This window comes from Triticum dicoccoides, chromosome 1B (assembly GCF_002162155.2).
Source record: "Triticum dicoccoides isolate Atlit2015 ecotype Zavitan chromosome 1B, WEW_v2.0, whole genome shotgun sequence".
Lineage (NCBI taxonomy): Eukaryota > Viridiplantae > Streptophyta > Magnoliopsida > Poales > Poaceae > Triticum > Triticum dicoccoides.
This window is the reverse complement of record NC_041381.1, coordinates 582,328,050-582,346,250: the sequence shown is the minus strand read 5'-3', so window position 1 is coordinate 582,346,250 and position 18,201 is coordinate 582,328,050. Positions and strand designations below refer to the sequence as shown.

The 18,201-nt window shown below is 46.4% G+C and overlaps 1 non-coding gene across 1 annotated transcript; it reads left to right on the top strand.

Moving 5' to 3' along the window:
- The first annotated feature begins 5,378 nt into the window (after window positions 1-5,378).
- TRNAD-GUC lies at window positions 5,379-5,450 on the top strand. Its single transcript has one exon. It is a non-coding gene; the product is annotated as a tRNA-Asp (tRNA).
- The last annotated feature ends 12,751 nt before the right edge of the window (window positions 5,451-18,201 follow it).

Below are 18,201 nucleotides of genomic sequence, written 5' to 3'. Positions count from 1 at the left end.
GAACCTTCCCTGGTCGAGTGGTCGTTGTTGCTTGTAGTTGCCTAACTGTTGCATGTAATCAAAATATTTACAACATTTTCACCCAAAAAATGACACGACATTACTTTGTAGTTTGCATCATTCGCATGTTAAAAGCTCTTCTTTTGAAGGTTGTTAATGTGAAAGGAAATCTTCTTTTGAAGATAGTCAATGATAGCTTTTAATCATGCTCTTGTTTCAAGTTAATCTTCTCAAAGCATAGCTTCTCATGATATTTCAAAGGCTCTATATGATCTTGTTGGTGAGTTTCATGAGGAAACTTTAGAGTGTTTAGTAGGATCTACCAATTCCTTCATTTGGTGACTCAAATAAGTCACGTGACTTGGAAGAAACTAGAGCAAGTCCGGCAGCACCTTCATCTTGACTATAGTCGGAGTTGGAGTGATAACTTCTCTCAGAGTTGTTGTCGGAGTCATATCCAGATACCCATTCAACAATATGAGCTTGAGGTCTTCTTCTTGAGTATCTCTTGGTGTATTTGTCCTTCTTATCCGTTTCCTTACTTCTCCGGGATGGTCTCTGTTCGTATGTACAATCCTTACTCCTTGCCCCCCTTTGAGGAGAGTCATTTTTTTCTCTTGGGAGGAGTCGTGCACTCATTTGAGAAATGTTCGGGTCTTCCACAATTATCAATTGCGATTATGGTTTGAAGATCTTGACTCGTCATATCTTGACTTGGAGTAACTTCTCTCTTTGCCTTTGTTCTTGTAGAACTTTGGTAGTTACGAACCAGAAGGCTTATCTCATCATTGGATATTTCCTTCAGTTTTTTCGTTGAGGCATTGGGAGCATCACTTGTATCTTTGTAAGCACCACTACTAGATTGGCGATGGAGCTCTTTTTTGTTTCTAAGTGACATATCTCAGGAGCTATAATCCTTCCAATGATTTTGTTGGTTTGTGATCTTTCTAGTTTGGCATCATTTGAATCAATGTGCACGCGATGTCATACTTGCTATCCAAAGCTCTTATAATCTTCTTGATGATGAATTTACCAGTCATCTCTTTGCTTCATAAGTCAGAAATCTCATTGATGATATCGATGAGTGCAAGCCTAGAGTTCATTTCGGTGACAATGTAGTGATGAATATGTTATAAAATAGTACAAAACACAATTGAATACCTCATTAGGCATTAATTATGATTAAAAGGTCGGCGAGGATATACAATGGAATACGGTTCAAGTGAATGACATACTTGGTCTATGCATGTTGCTTTACTATTCAATGTCTAATAAAACTCAACTAAATATAAATAAAAATATTTCTATTGAAGTTGCCTTATATTTTAGTTGCACTACACAAAAATTAAAGAAGAGAAGAGGAAGTCCGACGGGTAGGCCCGAGCTACTCTAGAATCCTCACCTCAGATATGGGTTGTGTGCACAACAGAAGATCTCAAGTGTCGGGATCATGCAAGGGAAATAATTTCTTAGGATCGAAATCAAGTCTTGCAGATTCTACTATCTCCAAACACACAACAAATATGCATTTATGGCATTACCTCTTGCTTCTTGGAGAAGCCGAGAAAGTCCTTGAGGGTAATCTAATTACATTGAACTTTGGCACGACATTCTTAACTAGCACTTCCTGTTTCTCATAAAGTAAGATGTTTTTGCAAACTATGTTAGCTTGCAAAAATGTCTTACATTATGGGACGGAGGGGTACATGTGTATTAAATAAAGCAATGAATATCTAATATATGTTAATTGTGTTGACAAATTTTGTTGTGTGCAGAATTACATTTGGCACTGGACACAAGAAGATGACCAAGGGGTTTGATTATGGAGTATGATAAAGAGCGGTGAGAAAATATGTCATTTCTCTAGTTTGTTAAGAGGCTCAAATAGTAGAATAAATAGTAGAGTAGTATGATATATTCAATGACATGTGTATCAAGAGTTGTGTAGCTTTGACTAGTATGCTCTATTTGTTGGTTGTGAATTGTGTAAATATATATGTGAATTATGTTATGAAAGCAAAGTACTTGGTGTGCAAACGAATGATTTATGCTTGTGTATTGTGTTCCTATGTTTTTCTCAAGTTCATTTGCATCGCTGGTAACCAAACATAATAAAGCGCAAATGTGCAAAAGCGAATGGTATTGTTATCACTGACTGGCTTACGGTCAGTACTGGTTATACATCAGTAACCGACCAGTCGGCGACGGGCCAAAAGCCTGTCAGTGATGATATTATTTGTCCGATCAATGCTATTTGGATCTTTAGTAGCGCCCCACACTTTCCTCACCATTATTGTACACCAAAAAAATTTGAGATCTCCCTCCCTAGCCATCCATTACTTATTTACTTCCATACTTTTAGGGCAATCAAGAGAAGAACCCATCTTCTACTTCACCAAAGCAAAGTTCAAGTTCATTTCCCACAAGATCCTACGCGTATCTTGTTACTCTTGGGGTTTGTGGGGAACCCTAGATGGTTTGGTGTCCCTTGAGAGCATCCAAGTTGTGTTATTTTGCCTCGGGCTCATTTGTGAGGGTTTGAAGCTCGCCCTAAGAGCTACCACTAGTGAGAGGGAATTTGGGCATTTGTTGACCTAGGTTCTCAGAGAGTTAGGTGAGACATTCATTGTTTCCCACCTCTCCAACGAAGATTGTCACTCACCCAAGAGCGCGAGCTTTGGATTACATCTTTTCATCCATCACTTTCACTTGTCTCTAACGCTAGCTTTACTTGTTGTCATTACTTGCTTAATTAGTTGCATTGTGTAGCTTGTTAGCTTGTTGTAACTCATTGTAGAGGATGCATCACCTATTTGCATGTGTAGAGAACTAACATTTCTGCACTGGAGTCTAAAAGCAACAAATAAAAGATTAAATTTGGTAGTCGACTATTCATGAGAATTAACAAATGGAAGGAGACCCACATTAAGGTGAAGCAAAGGTGATTGAAGACCCACATACACAAAAGGATAAAACAAACAACATCTATTTGACTTCAAGCTTTGTTTTCGATACCTACTTGAGTCATTTAGGAATACCATCCTATTAAAAGGGTCACACAAGGTATTAGTAGGATCCATGAGCCATATACATCCCAAACAACCACTGATGCAGCTTAGAAAAGCCCCAAAGGTACTCCAATGCAGATAAGCTTGTTACTGAGGTTCTTAGTCGGGAAGCGGACCTGATTTGCATTCTCTCTCGGTTTCGCAGAATCTATTATATTAAGCCCTTCAGAGTGGTAGTCCGGGCATGCAGCGGCACGACAAGGGGATCGTCCATAGATGCTTGTAAAAAATTTACACTACCTCAACAATATCCTTTTCCTGCCACTAAGGTGCTACACGGTTAACATTTGAGGAAGCATAGGCTTTCTTACACCCCCTTATCTAGCCATCCATTTCTGCATCACGATCTGTGCAAGTACATTTGTCCTTTTTGTTTCTTCCAAATAGAACAACATATGAACATCAAACTTTACAGGACAACAAAACATTCTTACTACAATGTGGGAAAAACTTTCAGATTTTCGCGTGAATCATATATAGTAACTATTATATTTGTTACTCAAAAAAATCTCATTTTGTATATTTATGTCGGACGGAAAAATCTGAAAGTTTTTTCCCACATTGTAGTAAGAATGTTTTGTTGTCCTGAAAAGTTCGAAGTTCGCATGATGTGTTGTTTTGAAGAAACAAAAAAGAGAGAAAATGTCATGTCGTAAGTTAGTTGTGTAGCACAGATCTCAAAGCAATATTGGAGTAAAGATAAGAGGTGTTTGAAAGCCCGAGCTTCAAAATCCACGTTCGGTGCTACACTGATCCTGAACAGTACAGATGGCTCTTTTGGTTTAGAGAAAAGGCACAACCCGAGCATGAGTAGGGCTCAAGCATAACCCGACTTTAAATTAACAAAGCCATCAAACATCCAGAATTGCAAAGAAAACAAGTCATACAACAGGAAAGTAAAGAAAGCAGGGATGCAACCCCGCAACGGCCGATACAAGGAGCTAAAGGAAAAACAGGGAAGAAAAAGATTACAGCTTGAAGGTCTAAATGCTTAAGGGGAATCACGCCACCGGAAAGGATCATACTGCACCCGAAGCCAACAAGATTCAAAGCCGCCGCCACCAACGAGGGCCAAGTCTTCATGCATAGGCTTGAGTGACGTCGCACCGAGGATAAAGAGGAACTACTCCCCGAGAGCAAGCTCGAAACGCCAGGCGAGAGGATGGCATTGGACGCGACCAACCTATCAAGTAACAACGAACACAAGTTGCCGCCCATGAATTGAAGCATGTCGTAGACGCAAGCGATGGACTAGGGCCGTCCCAAGAAGACACAACAATGATTGGAGCAACGTAGCCATCATGAGGAAATATATCACAGTAAGGTCACCATCTCACAGCTACCGTCATGTCAGTCGCTGAAGAGGAAACAACTATCCCTCTTGCCCGGGCCATGGGCGTCGATCCGTCGAATAGACAGGACCACATGAAGGTGAGCACGACGGCCAAGAGGGAACCGTCATCCATGGTGAAGAGTCACCACATGAAGAAGACGCCGCCACAAGAAGCACCCGAAGCATGCAACAGCCTAACCGCCTTGCCATAGACCGAAAACGGCACCTTCAGGAAGGTAACGATGTTGCCATGGCGCCGCTGCCCAACCGAAATTGTGGGCTTTCACCCGGGTGCAGGGGAAGGAGGAGGAGGGGGAGGTGAACTGAACATCAACGTTGCCTTCAAGAAGGAGAGCAGCGCATGGAGCGCCGCTGACGCCGGCCAAGGGGTTACCCGATCCAGAGATCCTCATTCCACAACAACTCAGCAAACAGCCGGATCAGGGCAGACCTGGCGTGGAAAAGGTAGCTGCAAGCGATGGTAGATTTCGAGCTGTGAAGGCTCCCCATGACCCCTTGGCGTTGGAATGGCAAAGACCACCTCCATCTGCGCCAACTCGATCACATGACCCGATGAGATTGGCACGGACGAAAACATCCGCATCCTCTCCTCTTTTGTTCCGGTGCGGATCACGTGAGGCTGGGATGCTTGAACTTGGTGTTGTAACTTGTAACCGGATGTTGTGCCATGTGTGTGCATGCCTCTGATCTATACCCATGCAACGAAAAGATGTTGTAACTGGAAGCTTGAACTTGGTGTTGTACTAACTTGTAACTGCATGTAGCAGGAAGATGCTTACTGCCTATAAGAGCCAACACCGGTTAGAAGCTTAGAAAAATCTTTTTACCCATCGTGGTTCTCATGGCAAGTTGCAGCCAACACTGTTGATTAGAATTACCACACAGGAGACCCCACTGGACCAGGAAGGGAGCAATTATTGGCTCGATATGCATGTGAAGAATTCAATCACAAGTAAGTCGTTGTAGTATAGTGGTAAGTATTCCCGCCTGTCACGCGGGTGACCCGGGTTCGATCCCCGGCAACGGCGGTTTTTTTTTCTTTCCATTCCATTTCGTGCAATTTTAGTTCTTCTCCTTTGTTTCTTTTTTTTTGAAAGCAAAAATAGGCGCTTTTTTATTCTTTCCAATTTCGTGCAATTTTAGATTCCCCCCCATTATTTCTTTCTTTTTTTGAAAGCAAAAATAGGCGTTTCTTTTCAATTGCTTTCCAACAATCGTTTCTTTCCTCTTTTTTCTGAGACTGCGTTTCTTTCCTATTTTGAAACGAACGCGAACACAAAATATTTTGATTCTACTGGTTTTGGATTGGACGGAGCCGATAAAAAGGCGGGGCAAACATGGCCGAGTTCGAAGCCAACACGTTCTACCTAGAAGCTCCATCGAGAACAAACTCCACCTCCACCTAGAAGCTCCATCGCGCCGCTGTCGATCGGCCGATCGATAAACCCGGCCATGGCCGACGAAGGCGCTGATCGATCGATGGACGAGATGGCTTTGTTGACGATGAAGCAGCCCGGCGACTCCACCGGCACGACTGTCCCGCCTCAAGGCTGCGTTCTCGCGCTCCCGTCGCCGTTGGCTTTGGCGGGCGACAAGGAGGATGAGGAGCCGGTTCATGGGGCCGGAGATCAGGCCGACGACGGCGGCGAGGAGAACGAGGAGTCCTACGACAGCGACGACGGCAAGTCTTGGGACAGCGATGAGAGCTATGACGAGGAGGAGAGCGACGGCGAGGTCGAGGTGCCGATCAAGATCGACCCGCGCGTAGCGGCCGCGGCGAGCGGCGTCAGGGGCGGGCCGCCGCTACTACGGGGCCAGTACGTGCCCGAAGGCCGGTTCCTCGGGCCGGCGCCGCGGTCCGTCATCTCAGGGAACACGGCCGGCTTCTTGGGCGTCGCCGTCGTGGTACCGCCGCCGGCTCAGGCTGATCGCCCGGCTGCCAGCCAAGAACAAGGAGAAGGCAAGGAGATCTTGGTGCTCTACCGTTACACCGAGTTTGAGGCGGCGCCCGAAGGCGTGGAGGTGTTCAAGAAAACGAAGCTGAACTATCTCCGGTTCGCCGTCCCGCCGTCCGGCGACGTGGCGGGCTCGCTCCAGTGGGCTGGTTCGTCACTGGCGCCGCTGATATACCCCGCCCGCCACAGCCTCGAGCTCCAGGAACTCTGGTACGAGCTGGTCTCGAACGTGGCCGTGGGCATCCCGCCGGGGACCACGCGTCTCAAGTTGATCGCCGACGTCGGCATCCTTTGGCCCGAGGACTACACGGAGCGGCGCATGGATGACGTAATGGGCGCGCTGGAGGGCATGATAGCAGAGCCATGGCCCGGGTACCACGTCGGCATGGAGCTGCGCCTGCCAGAGCCGGTGCGTGTGCAGTGCGCGGACGAAGCCGAGGCCGCCGACGGTGACTGCCAGCGGCCGGCGAAGCGGAGGAAGGTCGTCGCCGAGGAGGTCGCCGGGCAGGAGTGCTCCGTCTGCTTCGACCTACTGGAAAGCGACGTCGCCGTGTGGCCCGGGTGCTCCATGCCCCACGTCTTCCATGGCGCATGCCTGGCGGAAACCCTCAGAGAGAGCGAGATGTGCCCTCTCTGCAGGCGCAAGCTGTCGGCTCCGGACGAGCAAGTCTAGGGACCTCCTGCATGCAACCTGAACTCCTGAAGTCTGGAGCAGTATTCTGTTTGAAGGGCAGCATTATTCAGATACATGAAGGAATTCTGCTGGTCCTGGAATGAAATTCTTGAGTTTAATCAATGGAGAAATGTATGTTGGACTATGCATTTATGAATCGACTTTTTTTACTTTTTGTGATGTTAAGTTTTACACACAGGTAAAGATGAAGTAGCTCTGTGGATGAATAAACCCTGAGTTCAGTAATCGACCATCATGTTCAGAGTTTGCAACAAACGGAGTATATACGTACACAAATCTATTTGCAGCCCTGGCCTTGTTTAAATGGAGCAATGTAAATATTCACACACCACTGTTTAATCTGTCACAAACCTATCTGCTAGAAGACGCGGTCAGGGTCTCACATCTAAGCTCCAGGGCTCGCTTGACAGTTGACACCAGGCCTCAATCCTAGTATATTCTAGAGTGCTACAGGCTTATACAACATTTGAGGAGCATTAGAGGAGCAAAACTGATATTGACAAGGCTGAGTTATTCACACAGCCCTGATGAAATATATCACTCGATCGCCGTGACTTCAGCCTTGACCTCTACAATCGTCCCGAACCAGAAGGTGTTTTTTCCTGCGTATACCAGGGAACTATGCCATTATTAGTCAATTTATTAGTAGTATGCCATCCTTGAAAAAAAGTTAATTACCGCTCCCTCCGTGAAGAAATATAAGAGCCTCTAGATCAATATAAAATCAAAAAGACTAACGCCCACACATGTGTGCATCTGACAACTCGCCCACACGCATGAATCCCCGTCCAACCAATTCTGCACGAATCTTAGCGCGTTCTAACAGTTTTTGTTTGCCACGTAGGACTGGACTGGTGTGTGGGCATTCATCCGGTCGCCCACACGTCCTTTTTCACCACACGGAGGGGCTGGTGTGTGGGCGTTTAGCAATTCGCCCACACACCAGTTTTCACGCACGCAGAGGGACTGGTGTGTGGGCGTTTATCACTTCGCCCACACGCGTGTCTCCTCGCTCACATCCAAGCTGTCAGTTGCCATGTGTTTTTGCAGGGTACATGGCAACTGCCCTAACTTTGCTTGTAAGCAGATGGCAACTCTCTTTTACCCGAGTTACTATGTGTTTTTGCATGGTACATGGCAACTGCCCCAGCGTGCACGTAAGCAGATGGCAACTCTTTATTTTTACATGGCAACTGACCTAGCGTGCTTGTGAGCACATGGCAACTCTCTCTTTTACCCGAACATGTTTTTTTGCCATACCTTTTTTGTAGTGCTACATGGCAACTGCCTAGTGTTAGTAAGTGGCAACTCCTAAAGTTTTGAAGTCATGGCAACTGCAGTAGACCAGACCATACATGGCAACTATAGTTGAGCAACCATAGCAACTGTAGTTGTCCGACATGGCAACTGTAGTTCAGCGACATGACAACTGCAGTTAAACGGACATTGAAGATGGTCCGAACCATGGCAACTGCGGGGACGCATGGTGACTGTCACGCGGGACGTGCGGGACCGTGAGGTAGGTGGCTGAGAGAGGTCGTGTGGGCGTTATCCATTTTGTCCACATGTAGGCGTGTGAGAGGGACTGCAAGAAAAAAAAGATACGCGTGGGCGCTAGTTGTTTTGCACACACGTAGGCGTGTGGGCTGGTCCTCTTAGACACAGCACAAAACGTGTGGCCAGATCTCTTAATGCCCACACGTGTGGGCGTTATCGGCGTCCTATAAAATAACGAAAACACTAACGACCACACGTGTGGGCGTCTGGCAACTCGCCCACACGCATGGATCCTCGTCCAACCAATTCTACACGAATCTTGGCGCGTTCTAGCAGTTTTTGTGTGCCACGTAGGACTAAGCTGGTGTGTGGGCATTCATCCGGTCGCCCACACGTCCTTTTTCATCACACGGGGGGCTGGCGTGTGGGCGTTTAGCGATTCGCCCACACACCAGTTTTCACGCACGTAGAGGGGGTTGGTGTGTGGGCGTTTATCACTCCCCCCACACGCCCGTCTCCTCGCCCACACCCAAAGCTGGTAGTTGCCATGTGTTTCTGCAGGGTACATGACAACTGCCCTAGCTTTGCTTGTAAGCAGATGGCAACTCTTTTTCACCCGAGTTGCCATGTGTTTTTTGCATGGTACATGGCAACTGCCCTAGCATGCACGTAAGCAGATGGCAACTCTTTCTCTTTACATGGCAACTGCCCTAGCGTGCTTGTGAGCACATGGCAACTCTCTCTTTTATCCGAACATGTTTTTTTGCCATGCCTTTTTGTAGTGCTACATGGCAACTGCCTAGTGTTAGTGGGTGGCAACTCTTAAAATTCTGAAATCATGGCAACTGCAGTATATCAGACCATACATGGCAACTGCAGTTGAGCAACCATGGCAACTGTAGTTGTCCGACATGGCAACCGAAGTTCAGCGACATGGCAACTACAGTTAAACGAACATGGACGAGGGTCTGGACCATGGCAACTGCGGGACGCGCGGTGACTGTCACACGGGGCATGCGGGACCACGAGGTACGAGGCCTGACGTACAGGGCGTGTGGGCGTTATCTATTTTGCCCACATGCACGCGTGTTAGAGGGATCGGGAGGGAAAAAAGAGGTGTATGAGCATTACTTGTTTTGCCCACACGTAGGTGTGTGGGCTGTTCCTCTTATACACCACACAAAATATGTGGGCAGACCTCCTAACGCCCACACGTGTGGCACTTATCGGCGTCCTAAAATAATGATCTAAACGCTCTTATATTTCTTTACGGAGGGAGTAGTATGCACCGAACTCCCAAAGGAAGCATCACAACCCCTAAATTGAACAGTTGAAACCCAAATCGACATGACCTGTGTTGGGTGCATCGCATCTGAAAGTGCAACTATCCCTAGGTGGTTTTGGTAATTCATAACAACATATAGCTCATTGAGCTAATGCTATTCCAAGACAAATATTTCAGGAAAGCTCAATGAATGGCATGGCATGGATGATGAAAGTGGACCCCTCAAAATATTAAAGACAAAGGATTGGCTCAAGCTCAAAAGCTCAAGACTCTACATTTTACATTCTAGTGATCCAAGATCACATTGAGTCTATAGGAAAAACCAATACTATCAAGGAGGGATGAGGTGTTGCTTAATGAGCCTTTTGCTTCAAGTGCTTAGTGATATGCTCCAAAAACCCTCAACTACTTTCTCACATCCACATATGACCTAAACCTAAAGTCAAAATCGGTCCCACCGATTCTTTCTATCCGGTGCCACCGAGTTCAAATGTCATAGCCATTGCCACAAACACTAGGCAAATCAGTCTCACCGATAGGGATCTCGGTCTCACCGAGATGGGATTGTAATCTCTCTGTTTCCCTTCGTAACATTTTGGTCTAACCGAAGTGAGCGATCGGTCCCACCGAGATTGCAATGTAAACTCTCTGTTTCCCTTTCGTAACATTTCGGTCTCACCGAAAAGAGCGAATCGGTCCCACCGAGTTTACCTGACCAACTCTCTGGTTAGCTAATTACCAAAATCGGTCTCACCGAGTTTGTGTAATCGGTCTCACCGAGATTCCGTTATGCCCTAACCCTAACCATATCGGTCCTACCGAGTTGCATGTCGGTCCCACCGAAAATCCTAACGGTCACTAGGTTTACTGAATCGGTCCGACCGAGTTTGTTGATTCGGTACCACCGAGTTTGGTAAATTGTGTGTAACAGTTAGATTTTGTGTGGAGGCTATATATACCCCTCCACCACCTCTTCATTCATAGAGAAAACCATCAGAACAAACCTACACTTCCAACTTACCAGTTCTGAGAGAGAACCACCTACTCATGTGTTGAGGCCAAGATATTCCATTCCTTCCATATGAATCTTGATCTCTAGCCTTCCCCAAGTTGCTTTCCACTCAAATCTTCTTTCCACCAAATCCAAATCCTGTGAGAGAGAGAGTTGAGTGTTGGGGAGACTATCATTTGAAGCACAAGAGCAAGGAGTTCATCATCAATGCACCATTTGTTACTTCTTGGAGAGTGGTGTCTCCTAGATTGGCTAGGTGTCACTTGGGAGCCTCCGACAAGATTGTGGAGTTGAACCAAGGAGTTTGTAAGGGCAAGGAGATCGCCTACTTCGTGAAGATCTACCGCTAGTGAGGCAAGTCCTTCGTGGGCGACGGCCCGACATATGGGTGGAGCCCTCCGTGGACTCGCGCAACCGTTACCCTTCGTGAGTTGAAGTCTCCATCAACGTGGATGTATGATAGCACCACCTATCGGAACCACGACAAAAACATCCGTGTCTCCAATTGTGTTTGAATCCTCCAAACCATTCCCTTTATATTCTTGCAAGTTGCATGCCTTAATTTCCGCTGCTCATATACTCTTTGCATGCTTGCTTGAATTGTGTGAAGATTGCTTGACTTGTGCAAAGATAGCTAAAATCTGCCAAAGTCTAAAATTGGGAAAAGGTTAAGTTTTTAATTGGTCAAGTAGTCTAATCACCCCCCCTCTAGACATACTTTAAGGTCCTACAACATCATACAAGCCCACCACGACCAGAAAAGGAGTACAACTTGTCGAATATAATTGTACGCAATACCAGAACCATACAGCCCGACATATGGCAATGGCAATCATTCTTAACAGATATAGACCACATATGGATCACCTCGTTAAGTTTAACTAGAGATGATCCCGGCGTGTTGATGCGGGAATTGGTGCAGTTATTCCTATGAGATTTGATAACATGAAACTTTAGTGCTACCGCAAAAAATATATATGAAACTTTAGTGCTATTTGCATTAGCAATATGGAAATTGAAAATAAAGTACTTATAGTTCATTGTATTTAATTATTATATAAGTATATAATATTGTATTGAATATAAGTACCATGCATCATGCATGTTAAGGTGGGTCTTTGCTCATGCATGGTGGGATGGTGAGTTAGCATATATAGTTGCATGTTGATATAATTGAAGTTAGTGAGGCATGCATGATGTATGGTAAGTTGGCATAGTTGCATGCTAAAAGAATTGAGTTAGTGGGATCAACTATTTAGATATAATAATATAGGATTCATATGGATCAAATATTAAATGGGAAAATTAAATCCACACAATAGAAAAGCTGTAGCTTTACTAATGTGCTAATACCATTTGATGCACGGTTAAATAACTCATCGAAGGCTTGTTGTGCATATGTAGGGACCCTTCCAGATTAAAAATAGCACATCCTCTGGGAGACTTATTGCTCTGTACTGCAGCATGTACAATGATGGTTAGCTCCAACAATAGTATAATCTAGACAAAGCAAAGTTAAACATAAATTCCATGGATGAAGATAAGTATGTTTCATGGGGACGTTCAAGACACAGATAAACCCCTGGCTTTAAAGTCACGTGAACTCCACTCCTATGCACTCAATTACTCTCTATCCTTTGCTTCAATCATGGAACTAGATTTGGACCTACTCTTTCATAGACCTGTCCCCAAGCTTATACCCCGTTTAATGAGGTATAGCAAAGTGTTTTTTACTGGTTACGGAAGGTAGCGAAGAGGTATCCGTCGTCCGCCTGTGCTTTAAGATCAACGCGTGTGCCACCGATTTCTTATCATATTTTTCTTATACGAAATCAATACATAGCAAAATACATCGGTGGTACCCACCCCGCCCATACCGACTTCGTCTCACCCTGACACACGGACGACCCGTGACGCTGTGGATTACTCTCTCTCACGGTTGCTCCTCTGGCAACACGTCGCCACCGCCGCTCTGTGCATCGGCAGCCCGCCGCCACCGCCGCCCTGTGTTCCGGCAGCCTGTCCCCATAGAAGACCAAGTCTAGCCACCCCTATGCAGCAACGTCTAGATCTGGTTGCTCCAGCTTTTGTGATGCCACCGATGTTGTGCGTAGACGAGTACCCCCGTGAGGTGCAGAAGCAGCGCAGCCACCAACCACGTCGATGGTGGGAAGATGTCAGCCAATGGGATTCCTCCGACCACGGCCGGCAGTTCGTCACTGAGGGAGTCCTGGATTAGGGGGTGTCCGGATGGCCGGACTATGACCTTTGGCCGGACTCCCGGACTATGAAGATATAAGATTGAAGACTTCGTCCCGTGTCCGGGTAGGACTTTCCTTGGCGTGGAAGGCAAGCTTGGCGATACGATATGAAGATCTCCTCCCATTGTAACCGACTCTGTGTAACCCTAGCCCTCTCCGGTGTCTATATAAACCGGAGAGTTTTAGTCCGTAGGACGAAAAACAATCATACCATAGGCTAGCTTCTAGGGTTTAGCCTCTCTGATCTCGTGGTAGATCAACTCTTGTACTACCCATATCATCAATATTAATCAAGCAGGAGTAGGGTTTTACCTCCATCGAGAGGGCCCGAACCTGGGTAAAAACATCATGTCCCTTGTCTCCTGTTACCATCCGCCTAGACGCATAGTTCGGGACCCCCTACCCGAGATTCGCCGGTTTTGACACCGACATTGGTGCTTTCATTGAGAGTTCCTCTGTGTCGTCACCGTTAGGCCCGTTGGCTTCTTCGATCATCAACCACGACGCGGTCCAGGGTGAGACTTTTCTCCCCGGACAGATCTTCGTATTCGGCGGCTTCGCACTCGGGCCAATTCGCTTGGCCATCTGGAGCAGATTGAAAGCTACGCCCCTGGCCATCAGGTCAGATTTGGAAGCTTAAACTACACGGCCGACATCCGCGGGGACTTGATCTTCGACGGATTCGAGCCACTGGACAGCGCCCAGATCGCCGCTCAGGTGTCCGCTCCGACCCCTAGCTCGGAGCCGACCACGCCAGTCGGGGACGGACGGTTGGACGACGCCCCAGGAGCCGCAATTTCTACGGTGATCGAGCCGGATACCGGCCTAGTCCTTTGTGAGGCCTGTGACTCCAAGGTGCCTGACTCCTTTCCGGACTCCGAATCTTCCGCACCCCTTCCGATCGAACCCAATTGGGCTCCGATCATGGAGTTCACCGCCGCGGACGTCTTTCAACACTCTCCTTTTGGCGACATCCTGAGTTCACTAAAGTCTCTCTCTTTGTTAGGAGAGCCCTGGCCGGACTACGGTCAGCAAGGTTGGGATGCGGACGACGAAGAAATTCGAAACCCACCCACCGCCCACTTCTTAGTCACTGTCGATGATCTAACCGACATGCTCGACTTCGACTTTGAAGACATCGACGGTATGGACGCCGATGAAGGAGACGACCAAGAACCAACACCTATAGGGCACTGGAAAGCCACCTCGTCATATGCCATATATGAAGGAAATATGCCCTTGAGGCAATAATAAAGTTATTTCCTCATGTCATGATAAATGTTTATTATTCATGCTAGAATTGTATTAATCGGAAACATGATACATGTGTGAATGCATAGACAAACATATAGTCACTAGTATGCCTCTACTTGACTAGCTCATTAATCAAAGATGGTTATGTTTCCTAACCATAGACATGTGTTGTCATTTGATTAATGGGATCACATCATTAGGAGAATGATGTGATTGACATGACCCAATCCGTTAGCCTAGCACTTGATCGTTTAGTATATTGCTATTGCTTTCTTCATGACTTATACATGTTCCTGTAACTATGAGATTATGCAACTCCCGTTTACCGGAGGAACACTTTGGGTGCTACCAAACGTCACAACGTAACTGGGTGATTATAAAGGAGTACTACAGGTGTCTCCAAAGGTACATGTTGGGTTGGCGTATTTCGAGATTAGGTTTTGTCACTCCGATTGTCGGAGAGGTATCTCTGGGCCCTCTCGGTAATGCACATCACTATAAGCCTTGCAAGCAATGTAACTAATGAGTTAGTTACGGAATGATGCATTACGTAACGAGTAAAGAGACTTGCTAGTAACGAGATTGAACTAGGTATTGGATACCGACGATCGAATCTCGGGCAAGTAACATACCGATGACAAAGGGAACAACGTATGTTGTTATGCGGTTTGACCGATAAAGATCTTCGTAGAATATGTGGGAGCCAATCTGAGCATCCAGGTTCTGCTATTGGTTATTGACCGAGAATAGTTCTAGGTCATGTCTACATTGTTCTCGAACCCGTAGGGTCCGCACGCTTAAGGTTTCGATGATAGTTATATTATGAGTTTATGAGTTTTGATGTACCGAAGGAGTTCGGAGTCCCGGATGAGATCGGGGACATGACGAGGAGTCTCGAAATGGTCGAGACGTAAAGATCGATATATTGGACGACTATATTCGGAGTTCGGAAAGGTTCCGAGTGATTCGGGTATTTTTCGGAGTACCGGAGAGTTACGGGAATTCGCCGGGGAGTATATGGGCCTTATTGGGCCATACGGGAATAGAGGAGAGAGGCCAAAAGGTAGGAGGCCTGCACCCCCCCTCTGGTCCGAATTGGACAAGGGGGCCGACCCCCTTTTCCTTCTCCCTCTCCTCCTCTTTTCTTCTCCAACAAGGAAAGGAGGAGTCCTACTCTCGGTGGGAGTAGGACTCCCCCCTTGGTGCGCCTCCTCCATAGGCCGGCCGCCTCCCCCCTTGCTCCTATATATATGGGGGCAGGGGGGCACCCCAAAGACACAACAACAATTGATCCTTGAGATCTATTAGCCGTGTGCGGTGCCCCCCTCCACCATAGTCCTCCTCAATAATATTGTAGCGGTGCTTAGGCGAAGCCCTGCGACGGTAGAACATCAAGATCGTCACCACGCCGTCGTGCTGACGGAACTCTCCCTCGACACTCGGCTGGATCGGAGTTCGAGGGATGTCATCAAGCTGAACGTGTGCTAGAACTCGGAGGTGCCGTAGTTTCGGTGCTTGATCGGTCGGGCCGTGAAGACGTACTACTACATCAACCGCGTTATTCTAACGCTTCCGCTTTCGGTCTACAAGGGTATGTAGATTACACTCTCCCCTCTCGTTGCTATGCATCACCAAGATCTTGCGTGTGCGTAGGAATTTTTTTTGAAATTACTACGTTCCCCAACAGTGGCATCCGAGCCTGGTTTTATGTATAGATTTCATATGCACGAGTAGAACACAAGTGAGTTGTGGGCGATACAAGTCATACTGCTTACCAGCATGTTATATTTTGGCTCAGCGGTATTGTGAGATGAAGCGGCCCGGACCGACATTACGCGTACGCTTACGCGAGACTGGTTTCACCGTTACAAGCACTCGTGCTTAAAGGTGACCGGCGGGTGTCTGTCTCTCTCACTTTAGCTGAACCGAGTGTGGCTACGCCCGGTCCTTGCGAAGGTTAAAACAGCATTAACTTGACGAACTATCGTTGTGGTTTTGATGCGTAGGTAAGAACGGTTCTTGCTAAGCCCGTAGCAGCCACGTAAAATTTGCAACAACAAAGTAGAGGACGTCTAACTTGTTTTTGCAGGGCATGTTGTGATGTGATATGGTCAAGAGGTGATGCTATATTTTAATGTATGAGATGATCATGTTTTGTAACCGAAGTTATCAGCAACTGGCAGGAGCCATATGGTTGTCGCTTTATTGTATGAAATGCAAACGCCCTGTAATTGCTTTACTTTATCACTAAACGGTAGCGATAGTCGTAGAAGCAATAGATGGCGTAACGACAACGATGCTACGATGGAGATCAAGGTGTCGCGCCGGTGACGATGGTGATCATGACGGTGCTTCGAAGATGGAGATCACAAGCACAAGATGATGATGGCCATATCATATCACTTATATTGATTGCATGTGATGTTTATCCTTTATGCATCTTATCTTGCTTTGCTTGACGGTAGCATTTTAAGATGATCTCTCACTAAAATTATCAAGAAGTGTTCTCCCTGAGTATGCACCGTTGCGAAAGTTCTTCGTGCTGAGACACCACGTGATGATCGGGTGTGATAGGCTCTACGTTCAAATACAACGGGTGCAAAACAGTTGCACACACGGAATACTCAGGTTAAACTTGACGAGCCTAGCATATAACAGATATGGCCTCGGAACACGGAGACCGAAAGGTCGAGCGTGAATCATATAGTAGATATGATCAACATATTGATGTTCACTGTTGAAACTACTCCATCTCACATGACGATCGGACATGGTGTAGTTGATATGGATCACGTAATCACTTAGAGGATTAGAGGGATGTCTATCTAAGTGGGAGTTCTTAAGTAATATGATTAATTGAACTTAAATTTATCATGAACTTAGTACCTGATAGTATTTTGCTTGTCTATGTTTGCTTGTAGATAGATGGCTCGTGCTATTGTTCCGTTGAATTTTAATGCGTTCCTTGAGAAAGCAAAGTTGAAAGATGATGGCAGCAATTACACGGACTGGGTCCGTAACCTGAGGATTATCCTCATTGCTGCACAGAAGAATTACGTCCTGGAAGCACCGCTGGGTGCCAGGCCTGCTGCTGATGCAACTGACGATGTTAAGAACGTCTGGCAGAGCAAAGCTGATGACTACTCGATAGTTCAGTGTGCCATGCTTTACGGCTTAGAATCGGGTCTTCAATGACGTTTTGAACGTCATGGAGCATATGAGATGTTCCAGGAGTTGAAGTTAATATTTCAAGCAAATGCCCGGATTGAGAGATATGAAGTCTCCAATAAGTTCTATAGCTGCAAGATGGAGGAGAATAGTTCTGTTAGTGAACACATACTCAAAATGTCTGGGTATAATAATCACTTGATTCAACTGGGAGTTAATCTTCCTGATGATAGTGTCATCGACAGAATTCTTCAATCACTGCCACCAAGCTACAAGAGCTTCGTGATGAACTATAATATGCAAGGGATGGACAAGACTATTCCCGAGCTCTTCGCAATGCTAAAAGCCGCGGAGGTAGAAATCAAGAAGGAGCATCAAGTGTTGATGGTTAACAAGACCACCAGTTTCAAGAAAAAGGGCAAAGGGAAGAAGAAGGGGAACTTCAAGAAGAACAGCAAACAAGTTGCTGCTCAAGAGAAGAAACCCAAGTCTGGACCTAAGCCTGAGACTGAGTGCTTCTACTGCAAGCAGACTGGACACTGGAAGCGGAACTGCCCCAAGTATTTGGCGGATAAGAAGGATGGCAAGGTGAACAAAGGTATATGTGATATACATGTTACTGATGTGTACCTTACTAATGCTCGCAGTAGTAC